At 40.4% G+C, this 15,109-nt stretch overlaps 1 protein-coding gene across 1 annotated transcript in view; it reads right to left on the reverse strand.

The window, feature by feature from the left end:
* Positions 1-15,109, reverse strand: part of LOC136261137 (uncharacterized) — a 258,251-nt gene that overhangs the window by 220,207 nt on the left and 22,935 nt on the right. The window lies entirely within an intron of this gene.

The following is a 15,109-nucleotide window of genomic DNA, read 5'->3' on the forward strand; positions in this document are numbered from 1 at the left end:
GAACCAGAGGAAATATCGGAGCAAAACAGGAACTGTTGCTTGAAGAAACGACTAAGTATCTTCCATTTTTAACCAAAAGTTTTAACCACCTTGCAGTACAACGCAACGGTAAAAGACTGTGTTGGTGACACGCCTAGCTTACCACAAGATTCGAAAGTGGAACCGGCTATAAAAGAAGCGGTATGGAAGAGGCATGAAGGTACGATGAGCGAAAGTGTGACAGCGTGTAACAATCACGGTTAATTCGATACGCTTTGTTACAAAATCTACGGTCTGAATTCTCTCGCCAAAATCTCTCACATAGGCCTAAATACTTACTGTAGTCTGTCGGATTACTATTTACGCTGCTTAGAACACTAATTCTCACAAAACTGTCTTGTCCTTTCAAGTCACGCGTAACGGAAATCAAACCGGAAATCGCTTGCGTTTCCTATCCCTTTACTCTATTATCTATGGTTTGAACCACACAGTTGCTTTGTGTGGAGTAGTGATTTTCAGCTACACAGCAATTTGTAATGGCTATGGTCACCATCCTCAAACTATCAGCCACTTCAAAGGCGGCATAACAATGACATAATTGAAACCACAACGCCACCTAAGGTACTTTGGATCTTTCTGAAACCTCTACTTGGGTTGTTTAATTACCTTTTAAAGTTGATTAGCACCCAATCTTGACTCACCTGGTATTACTACTTGCCAGTGATCCACCATGATATGTGTGCAATAGGTGAAATATTTTTGCCCGCCACAAGGCATTCAAAGATCACTGAGATTCAACAAACCCCAAAAGTACTCTCAATACTTGTACAAACTTGCAGCATGGAGCAACTGCCATTTTAGGTCAGTCCAAGGTACTAGCTGGCTTCCTGGATTTATTGACAATGTGCTATTCTTACCTATAAAATGTATGGGGAACCCTGGAGGAAAATGTACCTTTTTCGGTTTTTAAGCTCTGTGCTTGCCAAAGGAGCAAACTCCAACTTAACAAACTATGTAATCATATTCTGAAATCAGCAATCATTACTCTATCAGTTGAGCATATATATTAAGTTTGTTTTTTCAAAATTTTAAAATCGGGCTGGAATGCCTACCTTAATCTCGTGTCATAATTATTTTTAATGTAGAATATAATTACTTATTCTCGCGGCACTAATTATGTAAAAGTACTACCCTGGTAGCCGATTTCATTACCGTATTCCTTGCTGGGAAGCCTAGTACTAGTATTAGTCCCAGCACGGGCACGCTGGCCAGCCCAGCCTAATGTCAGCACGTGAGAGAATTGTTTTACACGTGCTTAAAGAGAATAGTTCTTGCGCGTCAAAAATTTAAAGAAGTCACGTACATTCTATTTGAGCCAATCAAATCACTTTGTTTCAACTTTTGAATATTTTCGGATGCCATTTCAAGATTAACATTGATTGCTCTACTTTGATTTATGTCTTCATGCGAACCTGACTGTTGTGGTGATTACAGTAAAGCTCTTACAGTGATTTGATTGGCTCGAATTGATTGACTTCCGCTTTTAATTTGTTGACGCGCAAGAACTATTCGATCCTCTGTATTCTCCGGGACGATCACTTCGTCAGATCATAGCGTCTTTTATCTACGGTCAGATTTACTACTAAAGGGTGAACATGTTGTAAAATAACTTATAATTATATCGTTACAAGCCCACAGAAACGCATCCCTAGAAAGCAGACATTACAACTGAGTTTTAGCACGGAAATTGTAGTGTAGTCGTCTTGTGTATGGTGTAATCTCAAATGTTGATTGTGCAGGGTTTCCAAAATTAGGTCAAATTTGTGCTTATCAACACTGTAGACAATTTTAAGGCTAGTGCACCATTCTTCATGTATTAACAGATAGTGTAGTGTCTCTGTTGAGTGTAATTATTAGTGATTTGCTATGTGAAGCAAATATAATAGTAATGTGTGTAATATGCATATAGGATGTTCTACTGGACACTAAGCAAGTGATCGATGTTGTTCCACTGGATGATAAGCAAGTGATCGATGTTGTTCCACTGGATGATAAGCAAGTGATCGATGTTGTTCCACTGAATGATAAGGAAGTGATCGATGTTGTTCCACTGGATGCTAAGCAAGTGATGTTGTTCCACTGGATGATAAGCAAGTGATCGATGTTGTTCCACTGGATGATAAGCAAGTGATCGATGTTGTTCCACTGGATGCTAAGCAAGTGATGTTGTTCCACGGGTATTCCAGGCAGGCGATGTTGATACTACACTAAGTAAACAAGATAGAAAAATAATTGAGTTTAATAACTTTTTTTTATAACCGAGACATTGCTGTTTCTAAATTGAATACTTTGTATGTATGTACATGATTACTTTAACAACAAAGCCATGTAAGAGCATACATTTAGGAAGGACACAACTAGAATCAAGTATATAACTTTCTTTTACCAGTTTTCCACTACTTATCTTGTATGCCTGATATCACATCACAATTTTAGGGTGAAAGTTTTGATGGTTGAAACATTAAAATAAAGCACCATTCACAATTAACTTTCACCTGGCTGTATAACTTTAGCCATGTGCTCACCTTCGGAAACCACAGGTTGACTGATCTAGTTGCTGAATCTAATATTATCTATGCTACTTTGAGTTCATATCATTCTTCGTTACTTATAGATAGCAAAGTGCATACATAATAAGTTGCACATGTACTATGTATATGGGAGCCATTTAGTGAAGAGCTGTCATGTGTGATCATCATTAATGATCATGATCCATAGACTGTGAGCATGATTAAAGGAAGACAGACAGATTTACCTGCACAGATCAGATTATACGTTCTGTTATTGTAGTATTTGTGTGTTACAAGATAATAGTGAAAATGCATTGAAATAGCATCTAATTTTTAAAAATTTCCTGGGGGGGCATGCCCCCAGACCCCCCTAGAAGGCTCAATGCTTCGCATTTCGGCACACTGCAGTGAGTGTGCCCCCCTTAGCAAAATCCTAGACCCACCCCTGACACTGCCCACATTATACAGCCTTGCCTCCTCCACACATAAATCCTAGTTACACCCCTGATCACGGGTTAATATGAGTCAACCAATGTCATAACACCAGCTGGTTCATGTGACATCACGGGTTGATATGAGTCAACCAATGTCATAACACCAGTTGGTTGATTTGGCAACACAGGTTGATATGAGTCAATCAATTTCATATCACCACCTGATCGATGTTACATCATGGGTTGACATGAGTCAACCAATGTCATAGCATCAGCTGGTTGATATGACATTAGAGGTTGATCATGATATGAGTCAACCAGTGTCATAATACCAGCTGGTTGATATGGCAACATGGGTTGATATGAGTCAATCAATGTCATAACATCAGCTAGTAACACACGTTGATATGAGTCAACCAATGTCATAACACCAGCTGGTTCATGTGACATCACGGCTTGATATGAGTCAATCAATGTCATAGCACCAGCTGGTTGATGTGGAAACACAGGTTGATAAATGTCATAACATCAGCTAGCAACACAGGTTGATATGAGTCAACCAATTTCATAACACCAGCTGGTTGACGTGACATCACGGGTTGATATGAGTCAACCAATGTCATAACACCAGCTGGTTGATATGGCAACACAGGTAGATATGAGTCAACCAATGTCATAACACCAGCTGGTTCATGTGACATCAGGGGTTGATATGAGTCAACCAATGTCATAACATCAGCTGGTTGACATCACAGGTTGATGCGAGTCAACTAATGTCATAGCATCAGCTGGTTGATGTGACATTAGAGGTTGATATGAGTCAACCAGTGTCATAATACCAGCTGGTTGATATGAGTCAATCAATGTCATAACATCAGCTAGCAACACACGTTGATATGAGTCAACCAATGTCATAACACCAGCTGGTTCATGTGACATCACGGGTTGATACGAGTCAATCAATGTCATAACATCAGCTAGCAACACAGGTTGATATGAGTCAACCAATGTCATAACATCAGCTGGTTGATATGGCAACACAGTTTGATATGAGTCAACCAATGTCATAACATCAGCTGGTTGATATGGCAACACAGTTTGATATGAGTCAACCAATGTCATAACACCGTTGGTTGATATGACAACACAGGCTGATACCGTATAGCGGGTTATGTGTGCGAAGTCCAAAGGTTTGCAAAATTTGCAAATGAAGCTCTGACAAGCAATTTTTTTGCTGTAAAATACCTGTAACAAAACATGCAAAAGCTATAACAAATCACTTGTGTCTTGCAAATGTAGCAACCGCAGAAATTTATACTAGAGGCTATTTCAGTAGCCTTGAAAAAATTTGGACTCACAACAAAAACCCGGTGTACGGTACGAGCCAACCGATGTCACAATACCAGCTGGTTGATGTGACATCACCGGTTGATATGAGTCAACCAATGTCACACACATAACCCGCTATACGGTATCAGCCTGTGTTGCCATATCAACCAACGGTGTTATGACATTGGTTGACTCATATCAACCTGTGTTGCCATATCAACCAGCTGGTGTTATGACATTGGTTGACTCATATCAACCTGTGTTGCCATATCAACCAGCTGATGTTATGACATTGGTTGACTCATATCAACCTGTGTTGCCATATCAACCAACGGTGTTATGACATTGGTTGACTCCAGTGCCTAACTGGTAAAGTAGATAATAATAACAATAACGACTCATATCAACCTGTGATGTCACATGAACCAGCTGGTGCACATTAGTTGACTTATATCAACGTGTGTTGCCATATCAACCAGCTGGTGTTATGACGTTGGTTGGCTCATATCAACCTGTGTTGCCATATCAACCAGCTGGTGTTATGACATTGGTTGACTCATATCAACCTGTGTTGATATGGCAACAGAGGTTGATATGAGTCAACCAATGTCATAGCACCAGCTGGTTGATGTGATATCACGGGTTGACATGAATCAACCAATGTAGACACTGGAATAGATACTATTATTCATGTGCATGTGTCTTATCCACTTTTTGAAACTAAAAACAATGATACATGCCTCCCTTTTCACTGACTCATTCAATTGAAATGTTGTGCATTCATTTCTTTAGAAATCTGAAGTAACTGTTCAACTCATAGCTATGTTATGTGTGTTATGTATTACATAATAAGTTGTGCTACATCTAAAACAAGGCACTATAGCTACAGTATAAGAAATATTACATGGCCAATGGAAATTTTGGTATTTTGATGACAGTATATTTGGTTTCTGTGGAACACAATGAGTGTTTTGCATGAACGTGTACGTTTCATAAAATTGATGGCATCCTAATGTGGCGTTACACATTTGATGTACCTAATCACCTCATATAAGGTAAGGCCAAAATTTACTCATACAGTGGTTCAATCCCTAATAACTTGATAAACGTATTCTCTTATGCTGTGTAGACTTATGAATCAGTTCAATTAATAAGTTGTATATTCTTGCTAAGGTAGTATATTTTTCTTAAAACATCACAATATGCACAGAAGTATATTGCTCTTCTCGACTGTTGTTTAGCTTGTCATTCTTTGATATATCTCTTTAAGAAAGCCTCAGCGGTGCTCTTCATTTTTGTTACTTTAAGTTCAGGTTATGAAACCCAAACTCATTACTTTTCTAATAGCAATTGATTTCTAAATCCATGAACTTTTGCCGATGTTGACTCTATTCGAGATTTTAAATTTATTATAAGAGTTAGTGCCAAAAAATTAAGTTAAGGCCTTTACGATCTCATATAAGTGGTATACTAATACATCTAACATAGTAAGTGTCTTCACACACCGAGAACAAAATATACATCTCATCCTAATCTACTCTGTCAGAAAAACCACTATAATTATCCAACATGCCAATGGCTAACTTTTTTGAAGCTAAACTAATTACTGCTTTTAGAAATGGCACTCAGCATATGAGAATCCCTCGTGTTGGAGATGATGAGAAACACTTTTCCTGCAAGCATACGAGGCCTAGTTACTATGGTATTTTTCAATTGTAGAATATACCTGAAACGTTAAGTGAAAAGTCCACTGGAAAGGCTACTCACATCAGCATTGAAACTGGGTCGGGTCAACCGGGTCAAAAGGGTCAAAAGTAAGGGGGACGGCGTGATAGTAGTAGCCTTCTGCAGCGATCTACGTGAAGGATTGCCTCGTAGTTCACGGATAACTCAAGCCTGTCGTTAACCTTCAAGTCTATTTACTGCACACACTAAATCACGTGATCATTTACATTACATCATACACTACTAATTCTATATAACGCTATACTAATGTAAGTCAGTCCGTGACATCCTCGGGGGGGGCGCCAAGTTCCTTGATCCAGTGTTTTACCTTGTCCATACCCCTCTCTGCGGCTCTTCGTTTAGGACGTTCCCTTCCACTATTCTTATCTTCACTGTTGGCTGCACTGTTAAGTTTATCATGAGACTGAGAAGTTTTGTCACTTGCTGTCAGATTAGAGGATACTTCTAAGGGAATAAGTTTAGCTATAGGACGATTAGTTCTTCCATGTGTTGTTCTAATGTTTGCAGCCCGGACCAGTCCATCATTTCCCTTCAACAACTCTTCCACTACTGCCAATCTCCATGAAATCCTAGGGCTCTCATCATACACTAATACAACGTCACCTTGCTTGATTCGTTGGTCATTGTTCCCTGAAGCTCTGTGATGTTCTCTGAGTGAGGTGAGGTATTCGTGCCTCCATCGGAACCAGAACTGATTTAGCAGAGCTGCTTGTGTCTGTGCTCTTCGAGTTACTTCTGAGGAGTTGCCAAACGTGGGGTCATCTATTTCTTGCTCCATTACATACTCGTGGGGAAGTGACACAATACGACGACCATGTAAAAGGTGAGATGGGGTTAGGGGTTCATCATCGTCTAGCTCTGAGGACACGTATGTCAAAGGTCTATTGTTTAGAATGGCCTCAACTTCAACCACCAGTGTTTGAAGGACTAGGAGTGAAACTCTTGATCTGCCAAGCACCTTCTTCAGGGCCATCTTGGTGAGACCAATTAGACGCTCCCACCAGCCACCGTACCAAGGAGCACGTTTTGGTATAAAACGCCATTGCACACCACGTCTCCCCAGTGCTTCGGTAAGGTGGTCTGATTTCAATAGCTGTTGTAGATCTTCTGCAGCTGCTGTATATGTTGAGGCATTATCGGACACCAGAATTTGTGGTAAGGATTTGCGGCTAGAAAACCTCCTAAATGCAAGTAGAAATGTTTCCACTGTCAAGTCTGTCACAACTTCGAGATGGATAGCCCTGCTTGTAGCACATGTAAATAAACATACATACACTTTGGCTTCTGAATTCATATGTCGTACATACATTGCACCAGTAAAATCAATACCTGTGACCTCAAAGGGTTCAGACTCACGTGTTCTGATCTCTGGTAGTGGTGCAGGGTCCGGAATGGTGTATGGCTTTCCCATGTGTCTACGACAAGTAGTGCAGTGGAGGAGGATTGACTTGATACGTTGCCTTCCAGTTGGGATCCAGAATTTCTGTCTGATCATAGTCAAGGTTGAATTGGTGCCGGCATGAAACAATCTGACATGAGCATCTAAGATGATGAGAGATGTTAAATGGTGCTTTGGTGGTAATAGCAAAGGAAATTTGGCAGTTGCACTTAGGGGGGCATTGTGAATTCTGCCTCCACAACGAAGTAGTCCATCATCAAGAAACAGGCGTAACTGACGGATAAGGGTGTTTCTCTTCCTACGAGACTTGGTAGTAATGTTGACTAGAACATTGCTGTAAACTTCTTGTTGGCTTGTCTTGACCCACTTCACTTCAGCGTAGCATAGTTCAGAAGGTGTCAATGGTCCTGTTGATCTTTCCTGATGTTGTGCTCGGCAGTTTGCAATGAATCTCAACACATAGGCTGACACTGCTAGTAGCTTGGAGAGAGTGCTGTGTTTGGAGATGTCAATTACACATTGAATACCAGTAGGATGTGACTCTGAAGCATTGGATGGTTGAAATTCTGTGGCAGTGACGGCTAATGCTTGCAGTTCAACAGTAGGTGAGTACTGCCAAGTAGGCCAACTGTCATCACAAGCAAGCCACTGGGGTCCGTGTTTCCACAATTCAGACAACTTCAGTTGTGAAGCGGTGATTCCTCTGGTCAGCAAATCTGCAGGGTTGTCCTGTGTTGGGCAATATCGCCAAGCATGTGGTTCTGAGAGGTGGTGAATTTCAGATATGCGGTTGGCTACAAATGTGTTGGTCCGTTTCTCACCCTGTATCCAGTGCAGGACAATTTGGCTGTCTGACCAGAAACAAGTGGATAAACTGAGAGGGTGAAGAGCTTGTAAAATAAAATTGCATAGTCGCACTGCTGTGAGAGCACCCATCAGCTCAAGTTTAGGTAATGTTAGTGGTTTGAGGGGTGCGACCCTGGACTTAGCCATGACGAATGAAGTACTATTTCCTCTACAAATGAAAGCCACTGCTCCATAAGCTGTCAGACTGGCATCAGCAAACACGTGAAGTTTGTCAAGTTGATTTGACAAATTGACTGTAGGGAAGTACTGCCTGGGGATCTGTACACTTCTGGCATCCTGGATATTCGTTGCTATGTTCAGCCACTGTGTTTGGTCTTCGTCGGATAGTGGTTCATCCCAGTCCAAGTTACGTTGCCACAATGATTGCATAAATATCTTGGCTCTGACTGTCACGGGAGACAACAGTCCTAGTGGGTCGAAAACCTTGGAGGACTCCTTCAACACTTCTCTCTTTGTGACTAGTGAAGTGATACTTGGAATAGGTGACTTGGACGTGAGGTGTAGAGTGTCTGCTTGTGTGTCCCACTGTAGTCCCAAGACATTGACTGGGTTGCTCAGGTCTGCTACCTTGTCTCTGGTTGCTTGCTCTGTGAGTTTGCAGCTGTTTGATGCCCAACTTCTTAAATTAAAATGTGCCTCTGTCATTATGGATCGAGCATTCTTGTATAACTGAACAGCCTCTGATTCTGAAGAGCATCCAGACACTATGTTATCTACATATAGGTTGGCGAGCATGTTCTGGGCAATGGGTGAGTTGTGCTGGGACAAATGACAGTGTAAGGCAGCATTTAACATGAAAGGTGAGCACACAGCACCAAACAAAACTACTCTAAATCTGTAAGTTACAAACTCACTCTCTGGATCCTTTGGGTTACTCAGCCACAGAAATCTTGTCCAATCTCTATCATCCTCATGAAGAGAGATGTGCAGAAATGCCTTCTCTATGTCTGTACATATTCCAATGGTGTGAAGGCGGAAACGAAGAATGATAGAGCACAGATCATTCAGCTGGGGTTGGCCTGTGAGCAAACAGTCATTCAGACTTGGTTGATTCCTGGCTTGATGGCAACTGCAATCATAAACTATCCGAAGCGGGGTAGTAGGTGAGTCTTTGCGGACAGCATGATGTGGAATATAGTGGCATCTAGAGGTGTTGGTTGGGTGTTCTACTTTCTCGATAAAGCCACGCTGCTCCTGATCAGCTAGGATGTCATTGTACTTGGCAAGTAAATGAGAATTCTGTGCCAGTTTGCGAGCCAATGTTCTTGTTCGGTGAATACAAGTTGAGAGATTTGTCGGAAGGGGAGCATGATTGTCCTTCCATGGGAAACGAGCACTGTATGAACCATCAGTCAAGCGTGTCACATTGTTGGCAATGTATGTGTCAAGAGTACTGTTAGTGGATTCCTCCTTTGGCGTGATTCCTACCGATTCTACAGACCAGAATTGCTCTAGGTTAGGAGTAGGTTGAGCTGCAACATGAAATGAACTAACAACTGGCTTCCTTGCAGAGGGTGTCTCTATTGGACCTGACAGAAGATAGCCGAGTTTGGATTTAACGGCAGTAGGACCATTGCCTCTGATCACATGGTCCTCCACAATGTTCCAATATTGGTCAGCTCCTATTAGTAGAGTGATAGAAAATTGATCAGTTGGAGGAATCGGGTGAGCCAAACGTAATCCTTTGAGATAGGGGAGGTTCGTGAGTGATGTTTGATCCACTGTATGTATCGGTGCGGCAATTGTCGGCACAATCAGGACGGTTAATGGTAACAGTTTACCAGAAATACTATGGAGGTTTATTGTTGCAACATCAAACTTGCTCGTGTTGCTGGTACCACTACCAAAGGTGGACAGGGAAAGTTCTATACTGTCATGTGGTTGTATCTGTAAGCATTCTGCTAAGCCTTTGGTAAGGAAGGAGCGTTGAGACCCCTCATCAAAGAGGATATTTGATTCCACATATGTGCCTCCAGCTGAAATGGTAGCTACTGCAGTCTTGAGCAGGCAAGTGTTGCTGCTTGCCAGGTGTAGTGAAGCTGATGTGGTTGGTTCTGAGACAATGGTACTCAAGGATCCTTCTGTGGTAAGAGAAGGTTGATTCAGTGTTGGGTCCAGGTCGAATGGTCTCCTGTTTCTTCGAATTGGCTTCACTGCAAAGGCTGGTATGGTGCTTACGTTGGCACTTGCGGCAGCGATACCTTGAATTGCAGACACTGACTTTATGCTTCCCAAGACAGTTGAAGCAGAGGTTCTTCTCGGTTACCAGCTCCTTGCGTGCTTGACTGGTTGCTACGGTCTGGCAATCTGAAGGGGAGTGGGTTCCCTTGCAGAAAACACATGTGCGTTGAGCAGGTGTACTGGATCGTCCTGTGTGTTTGTTGATGGCCTTACTTGTGCCAGCATGAAAGGCTGCAGTGGGGTGAGTACTCTGAAAGGCATGACCTGTCACAAGTTCTGATTCAAATACCCTGACTTCCTTCTTGATTGCGTTTTGTAATTCTGTCAAGGTCCACTCATCGCTGTCATGTTCTCTAACCATAGTCTTCCTTGTAGCCGGTGGTAACTTGTTTAGAATTATTGGGACTAATAGATTCTCATAGGTGTCTGTGGCTTTGCCCAAGGAGGAGAGACTTCTTACATGTCTTTCAATAGTGTCATAAAACTGCTGCAAGCCAGTGAGTGTATTAGGGGGCTTTGGAAGATCTATAAAGGCTTGCATGTGGGCTGCAACTAACTTGTGAGAGCTGCCATAGCGGTCTTTGAGGAGTGTCAACGAGTGTTCATAATTGTCACTTGTCAATGAAAATCCAGCAACAACTTGAGAGGCTTCACCGCGAAGAAGTGATCTGAGATAGTTCAACTTCTGGACTTCAGAAATAGCAGGGTTGCTGTGCACAGCGGCATCGAAGCCATCCCAGAAGGGCTGCCATTCCAGTGCGTTACCGGAGAAAGTAGGTAAATCAAGCCTGGGTAATCGCACGGTTGTGTTAACTGCCTGTGTGACCTGTGACGCTTTGGTAGGAGGATGAGGACTGGCTGATGTGTTTGTATCTGCTTTCATTGTCAGTGATGAAGTATCAGAGGAACGTGAAGCATCTTTGGTCTCAACTGTGTCTGTTTTAGATTCTAGTGTTACTGGTGGTTCTGTGATACTAGCACTAGGTGGGCGGTGTGTTTCTGTATCCTTAGGCTGTGGTACAACTGATATGGGTAGTTCCAGTACCTGAAGACGTTTCTGTAGTCGCCTCCCTTTTGACAGAGTCCTTGATATTTCTGATTGAAGTTCTTCTGATTCCAATACCTCCATTTCCAGTTCATCTTCGTTGGTTAAAGCCAAAATCTGCTTGTCTAAATCTGTCAGTATTGTTTTCTTCCTGTCCAGCTGTAAGATCAGTTCGTCGAGTGTGTCAGCATCGTCTTCTTCAGGTGTAGAGGTGGTGCACCGTTCCAGTAACTCGTTGGTAGAGGTAAAGAGACGTTTCAGGTGAGCACGGTATCCACGACGAGACTGAACGAGGCGTTTGAGTTCATCGGCCATGGTAGAGGCTCCAGTCGGCGTTGCTGTGGATGAAACAAACAAAGAAATGTTCTGAAAATGTTTCGCTTGCCTTAGTTGGTACCGTTAAACTGCCACGGTACCACGACGTTTAAGTAGCGGGTTAACAATGAGACTAAGGCGAAACGAATCTTCTCCCTTTACAGCACCAGAAATAAGGGGGACGGCGTGATAGTAGTAGCCTTCTGCAGCGATCTACGTGAAGGATTGCCTCGTAGTTCACGGATAACTCAAGCCTGTCGTTAACCTTCAAGTCTATTTACTGCACACACTAAATCACGTGATCATTTACATTACATCATACACTACTAATTCTATATAACGCTATACTAATGTAAGTCAGTCCGTGACAAAAAGGGTCACGTTTTGTCCGGGTCATCCGGGTCTGACCCGCTTTAAAAATTATCTGGGTCTAACCCGGATTGGATCACGTGGAACGTGAAGATTAGAATTTGAAGATATCAAAGTGCAATGATCCGTGCATTGCACTCCTAGTCCTTCGTGAGCCACGCCCACTTACTATATTTGCATTTTGCTACATTCAAGCATCAGTGGAGCCACTCCCCTATTTCTTAAATACATGGTAGCTGTTTGCAGTTTTCTATTGAGCCACGCCCACTAATCGCTGGAGAAAGTTTGGCTTTTCGTATAAATATTGTTGCATTGCACATGTATTAGTGCTATAAATGGTTACAGTACACTATCCTGCAGCACAATATTAAAGCCATCAAGCGCCAGTCTACACTCTTCGTTTTGCACCAGAAGGAAGTTCTTGGCGTGTGCTCGTGGTGTGCGCCCTGATTTTAAGCAATCCGGGTCACATCCGGGTCTGACCCGGATTGCTATCCGGGTCAGCTGCTATCCGGGTCAGCGGGTCATCCTGGTCAGCAGTAGTGACCCGGTTTCAACGCTGACTCACATGCAGTCTTGGCACAGCTGCTTTCAATTGTTAACTGCCTTCAAGTCAAAGTCCAAAGTTTAAGGATATATATATATATATATATATATATATATGTATATATAGCTGCTTTCCCACACATGGGAAGGACGAGCATTAATGTTACCATATATGGTCTGAATTGCGTGGACGGAATAAAATACAAAACCTGCTTTTAACCAAGTGAGGATGAGTAACTGTGTTGTAGTAGGGGTATATATTATGGGGTGCCGTTTGTACCAAAATTGTACAAAAATGCCTTATTTATAAACTATAACCATACTTTATAAATCAATGCACTACTTTATAAATCATGAACATATACTTTATAAATCATATGCATGATTTATAAACCATATACTTGATTTATAAACCATATACCTGATTTATAAATCATTGACATACTTTATAAACTATAACAATGATTTATATAAATTATACATGTGATTTGTAAACTATAACACTTATTTGTAAAGTATAAGCACTGATTTATAAATTATAATATTAATTTATATATCAATATACTACTTTATAAATCATGTGTATAGTTTATAAATAATACACATGATTTATAAATCAATAACATACTTTATGAACCATACATGCATAATTTATAAATCATCATTATGATTTATAAATTGCACATGTCAGATTAATAAATCATAAGTATATTTTACAAACCATCATCACGAGTGACTTAGTTTGGTTATTGTTGTATTTTATAAATCATTGTCGTGCTTTATAAATTTAACACATACTTTACAAATCACATGTACAATTTACTTTTGTAAACTAATACTATGATATATAAATCAATAGTGTAATTTAGTAGCCATATGTTGTTGTTTAGTATCAATAGTTATAGAATTCATATCAATATTGCTTAGATGTGCATCAAATGGAAAGCATTTGTGGCATGTGATCCAGCACAGGATTCAGTAAACTTAGTACAAGCTTTGGCAGCTGTTGTGAACACTTGCACTAATGAGAGCAACCCAGCAAAGTGGAGTATCACCATTACCAATGCCCCTGTCATCGTCATGGGTAACTCCCCTGCCAGTAATTCCACTAATTATGCTACTCTTGCTGGCTACTCTTACACAGTGTAGGATTTGGGCTCAAGCCAGTCAGTGACAACAGTGGCATAATTGGTGACAACAGTGGCATAGTTGGTGGGACCACTGGCAGGGGCATTGGTAATGGTGATACTCCACTTTGCCAGGTTGCTCTCATTAGTGCAAGTGCTCACAACAGCTGCCAAAGCTTGTACTAAGTGTGCTGAATCCTGTGTTGGATCACATGCCACAAATGCTTTCCATTTGATGCACATCTAAGCAATATTGATATGAATTCTAACTATTGATACTAAACAACAACATATGGCTACTAAATTACACTATTGATTTATATATCATGGTATTAGTTTACAAAAGTAAATTGTACATGTGATTTGTAAAGTATGTGTTAAATTTATAAAGCACGACAATGATTTATAAAATACAACAATAACCAAACTAAGTCACTCGTGATGATGATTTGTAAAATATACTTATGATTTATTAATCTGACATGTACAATTTATAAATCATAATGATGATTTATAAATTATGCATGTATGGTTCATAAAGTATGTTATTGATTTATAAATCATGTGTATTATTTATAAACTATACACATGATTTATAAAGTAGTATATTGATATATAAATTAATATTATAATTTATAAATCAGTGTTTATACTTTACAAATAAGTTATAGTTTACAAATCACATGTATAATTTATATAAATCAATGTTATAGTTTATAAAGTATGTCAATGATTTATAAATCAGGTATATGGTTTATAAATCAGGTATATGGTTTATAAATCATGCATATGATTTATAAAGTATATGTTCATGATTTATAAAGTAGTGCATTGATTTATAAAGTATGGTTATAGTTTATAAATAAGGCATTTTTGTACAATTTTGGTACAAACGGCACCCCATAATATACAACTATTTGTACTTGTTTGCTTTAAATTGTATGGTCCACTGACAGGCCATGTGTACTATAGACAGGGCAATCTTTCACAAAAATGCACCAAAAAATGACCAAAATATTAATGAAACCTTACAATTTCAACTAAGAAACAAATCCCAGTTAATTGCCCGAAAACAATCTTACACACATGCTATTCGAAAAAACAATTCCTTTAAACCAGGCACATGCCAATCTTAGTGTGGGTGCACGCGCCTTGTGTAGATAAAGCATAGTTCCTATTTCCGGCATAATATAATGCATTAA

The sequence above is a fragment of the Dysidea avara genome, chromosome 1, assembly GCF_963678975.1.
Source record: "Dysidea avara chromosome 1, odDysAvar1.4, whole genome shotgun sequence".
Lineage (NCBI taxonomy): Eukaryota > Metazoa > Porifera > Demospongiae > Dictyoceratida > Dysideidae > Dysidea > Dysidea avara.